Here is a 5,000-nt window from a genome sequence, read left to right on the forward strand (position 1 = left end):
TGCTTTTCGTCTTATATCTTGTGCCTTGGAATTTAGTAGGATTTTTTTTTATTTAGCGTTCATTTTCATGTTAAGAAATTAAAGATATTAGTTGATTTGCTTCTAAAATATATCTATGCATCATCACCTCTTCTTAAATCATTTTCCCTCACATTTTTCGGGATAGTTTTCAGAAAAAAAGCATAAATAAAATCTTTACCTTTATTCATTTTTATAATAACATTGGTTAATCATCGCATTTAAACTCGCATTCCTCATCTCACTAAAGATATTATGGACATCTTTAAAACATTTAGTTTCATGTAAGGAAAACTGAATTAGCAAGTTAATTTGTTTCCTCGAGGTCTGTGCATAAATCATCTCGTCTTTTAGAATGTTTTCGTTGCATTAATGAACTTTATTTTTCATTTAACTTCTCATGCAAAAGAATTGAAATGGATCTATATTAAGGGCTATTCTTTCTCCTCACCGCTCCACACTTTCTTCATCGCTGCCATAAATCTATCTCAGTGTCCCTTGGAGTTCCTCACGAGAGCCTGTTTGCACCGTTTTCTTTCACACCTTTATGCGTCACTTCCAAATAAAACATCACAGTGACCTCAACAGTAGAGAAACAAGACACAAATATCCCCAGAGATCCATTGGAGAGGCGGTGTCAAATATTGTTCTTTCTTAAGGTAAATAAAATTGCAGGTGAAATACGCAGTTAGTTACGTATAAAGAAAGAGTTTGTTTGTCCTTATATAGCTCAATGGCATGTTTTCTTTGTATGTATGTATGTATGTATGTATGTATGTCATGGTTCCTGCCTGCCGTCCTTCCCTTCTGTCAAAGTGTAAGTCGTTCTCTCTCTCTCTCTCTCTCTCTCTCTCTCTCTCTCTCTCTCTCTCTCTCTCTCTCTCTCTCTCTCTCTCTCTCTCTCTCTCTCTCTCTCTCTCTCTCTCTCCCTCTCATCTCGTTTACGTCTTGCTCACTTTCATCGTCCTTGTTTTTAATTTCCTCTAATCGGTACTTCCTCTTTCCTCTCGTTTCTTTCCTTGCTTCCCTCAATCCTCGACCTGAATTACCTGCCAGTCATCATCCGTAATTAAAGCCTTCTGCAGGTGTACAGAAATTACACACAGGATGAATGGGAGTAGCGAATAGGAGGAGAAGGACGAGGAGGAGGAGGAGGAGTAGGAGGAGGAGGAAAAAGATGACGAGATTGATGAAGATAAAGAGTGAAGATAAAGAGCAGAGTAGGAGGAAGAGGACGAGGAGTAGGACATGATCTAGAGGATGAGGAGGAGGAGGAGGAGGAGGCTGAGGCAGAGGCCGAGCAAAAAGAAAAGGAAGAAAGGAAATTTTCATGTCATATCAAAAGGAAGAAGGCTTGATGAAATTTTAATGAGGAAAAATCGTAATAGCAGAGAGAGAGAGAGAGAGAGAGAGAGAGAGAGAGAGAGAGAGAGAGAGAGACACGGAAACAAAAAGAGAGAGCACGGGAAAAGAGAATGCTGGGTTGTATTTAATTAGTGTGTGTGTGTGTGTGTGTGTGTGTGTGTGTGTGAGAGAGAGAGAGAGAGAGAGAGAGAGAGAGAGAGAGAGAGAGAGAGAGAGAGAGAGAGAGAGAGAGAGAGAGAGAGAGAGAGAGAGAGAGAGAGAGAGAGAGAGAGAGAGAGAGAGAGAGAGAGAGAGAGAGAGAGAGAGAGAGAGAGAGAGAGAGAGAGAGAGAGAGAGAGAGAGGTTTGAAGGCACTGCTGTTAAAGTTACATGTTTAGGAACTTTCACCCTTTGCTCTCTTTTTTATGCAAGAAATGGAGAAGGAAGAAGATTATGATTACGATGATGGTGATGATGAAGAGAGAGAGAGAGAGAGAAGAGAGAGAGAGAGAGAGAGAGAGAGAGAGAGAGAGAGAGAGAGAGAGAGAGAGAGAGAGAGAGAGAGAGAGAGAATGAAGAGAAAAGTTGCGTGGAGAAGCAATATAAAAATAGACAAAACCTTGCATTGCTGCTGATAAGACTGATAAAAAACGGATGAAACTAGTCACATATTTCAGGAGGTGAGCACAACGCGCCACACAATCACGTGACGACAGGATGAGGTGGATGCAGAATGGTGGTTGTCATTTTTGTCATCCAGTGTGTCGGTGGAAGAGATTGTTGGTCTTGAGGGTTTGCAGGCGGCCGATGCCAGGCAGGTAATATTCAGGTCTGTTTGGGGAACGAAGATAAAATACACTAAATTACGTATTTGGCCTCATTATGAGATGAATTATTTTATCCTTTTAGTGAATGCATATTATTTCCTCGGTTAAGACCTCCTTTGTGGGTGCTATTTTACATACAGTAGGTTTGCATTTTTAGTATACATCCTCAGTGAATTTAATATTAGTGGGGAAAACAGTTTGCTACACGTAATGTTATTTATACAGCTGCAAGCAGACGAAGGCGGGGATGATGGGCTGGCCTGACTGACGCTTGCTTTGAGGCTCCGGTGTTCAGTGAGGTAATGCTGCTTTCTTGTGCTCTGTTCTTTGTACTGCTGGAAGAGAGAGGAAAAAAGATGTGGTGTATTGAGACTTATTAGATCAGAAAATGGATTAGACTGCATGTGAGTTTATTACTGTATTACTCTTATTTTTCTAGATTACAAATTTCTTTTTGTGGAGAGATGGATAAATGGAAGTGTCTTAAATTATGCAGTCTTTGTAGCACCTGTGTTAGTTTTTTTTTTTTTAAAGAAAGGCATTGTGATAACTGGAAAATAGCACACACACACACACACACACACACACACACACACACGCCCGGTAGCTCAGTGGTTAGAGCGCTGGTTTCACAAGCCAGAGGACCGGGGTTCGATTCCCCGGCCGGGTAGAGATATTTGGGTGTGTCTCCTTTCACGTGTAGCCCCTGTTCACCTAGCAATGAGAAGGTACGGGATGTAAATCGAGGAGTTGTGACCTTGTTGTCCCGGTGTGTGGTATGTGCCTGGTCTCAGGCCTATCCGAAGATCGGAAATAATGAGCTCTGAGCTCGTTCCGTAGGGTAACGTCTGGCTGTCTCGGCAGAGACTGCAGCAACAGATCAAACAGTGAAACACACACACACATACACATACACACCGTGTAGTGTAGTGGTTAGCACGCTCGACTCACAGTAGAGAGGGCCGGGTTAGAATTCCGGTAAACGGCGAGGCAAATGGGCAAGCCTCTTAATGTGTGGCCCCTGTTCACCTAGCAGTAAATAGGTACGGGATGTAACTCGAGGGGTTGTGGCCTCGCTTTCCCGGTGTGTGGAGTGTGTGTGTTATGTGGTCTAAGTTCTACCCGAAGATCGGTCTATGAGCTCTGAGCTCGCTCCGTAATGGGGAAGACTGGCTGGGTGACCAGCAGACGACCGAGGTGAATCACACACACACACACACACACACACACACACACACACCCGGTAGCTCAGTGGTTAGAGCGCTGGCTTCATAAGCCAGAGGACCGGGGTTCGATTCCCCTGCCGGGTGGAGATATTTGGGTGTGTCTCCCTTCACGTGTAGGTCCTGTTCACCTAGCAGTGAGTAGGTACGGGATGTAAATCGAGGAGTTGTGACCTTGTTGTCCCGGTGTGTGGTGTGTGCCTGGTCTCAGGCCTATCCGAAGATCGGAAATAATGAGCTCTGAGCTCGTTCCGTAGGGTAACGTCTGGCTGTCTCGTCAGAGACTGCAGCAGATCAAACAGTGAAACACATACACACACACTATCCCAGTGTACTCCAGTGATGATGCTCCTTTCCGCCTTCATCGATTACGTGGCCCACCAAGAGAGGAAGGTTATTGAGGAGCGCCGCTTGCCACACTGCCGGTATTGTTGGTCCTGATTGGGAGGAAGTGGTTGGTCTTGCCGTGGTTTCCCTCTATGCGCCTCCTGCCTCTCAGACTCTCACTTTGAAGATTTCCTGGTTACACACTGCGCCATCCTACACCAATACACACACACACACACACACACACACACACACACACACAGGAAACACCGTGATCATGAAGGCGGTTCTCCCAGGGCGAGGCCCACCATTGCACTCCGGCGGTGCTGACCCCTGCGATTAACCCAAATGTGGTTAATTCGAATTTTTGTTACACACACACACACACACACACACACACACACACACACACACACACACACACAGATAGACAGATAAGCAGAGAGAGAGAGAGAGAGAGAGAGAGAGAGAGAGAGAGAGAGAGAGAGAGAGAGAGAGAGAGAGAGAGAGAGAGAGAGAGAGAGAGAGAGAGAGAGAGAGAGAGTTAAAGTTGCATGCATTATGGAAAAGCACTGAAAGAGATCTAATTACGATGAGTGATGGAATAGTATCGTTGGGACAAGCGCACAAAGAAAACCTGATTGTAGATTATAATGATGGAAAATGATTAAATAGCGAAATATCAAAAGGGTGTCAAGAAACTCAACTTCCAGGGCAGAAATACTGACTAGGTGAATTGGAAGTGGAGGTAAATAATGTGGGGAAAGAACGTTAGCAGATCCAGTATTAGATGTTAGTCACTTAACTCTGATTCTTCTATTATTTTTAAATCGTAGAGACAAAACTGTGGTCTTCGTTATCAGGATAGAAGTCAGGTAATTTTTGGTTCACACTCAATGACTCCTCCATCTTTAATTACACTTCAAGTAATCACTAATAATATTCTGCAGATTTTGTCACGCCATCTCTTTCTGTGGGAATTGATTATAACTTCAGTATTATTAATTTTCTTTTTCACCTTCGTCATTTTCACTCTTCTTCGAAATCTCTACCTGTTTTTTTTCTTTTCTCTTTTTCTTTTTTCTTTTTTTTTTTTTTTTTGTGTGTGTGTGTGTCTAGACCTTATTTTTAGGTCTTCATTTTCTCCAGTCGATGTTGCCTCATTTTTTCCCGTGAGATTATCTAGGTGTCAGTTACCATATCCACATTTTTGACTGCAGGCGAAAAAGACGAAGTGTGTGCATGGAGTCAAGGGGTATGG

The 5,000-nt window shown here is 43.3% G+C and overlaps 1 long non-coding RNA gene, 1 other non-coding gene and 1 pseudogene across 2 annotated transcripts in view; all 3 read left to right on the forward strand.

The window, feature by feature from the left end:
* LOC123519593 overlaps window positions 1-5,000 on the forward strand; it is a 185,167-nt gene that overhangs the window by 103,955 nt on the left and 76,212 nt on the right. The window lies entirely within an intron of this gene.
* On the forward strand, window positions 3,427-3,500 carry Trnam-cau. Its single transcript has one exon. It is a non-coding gene; the product is annotated as a tRNA-Met (tRNA).
* LOC123519684 lies at window positions 4,001-4,102 on the forward strand (annotated as a pseudogene).

This window comes from Portunus trituberculatus, chromosome 45, assembly GCF_017591435.1.
Source record: "Portunus trituberculatus isolate SZX2019 chromosome 45, ASM1759143v1, whole genome shotgun sequence".
Lineage (NCBI taxonomy): Eukaryota > Metazoa > Arthropoda > Malacostraca > Decapoda > Portunidae > Portunus > Portunus trituberculatus.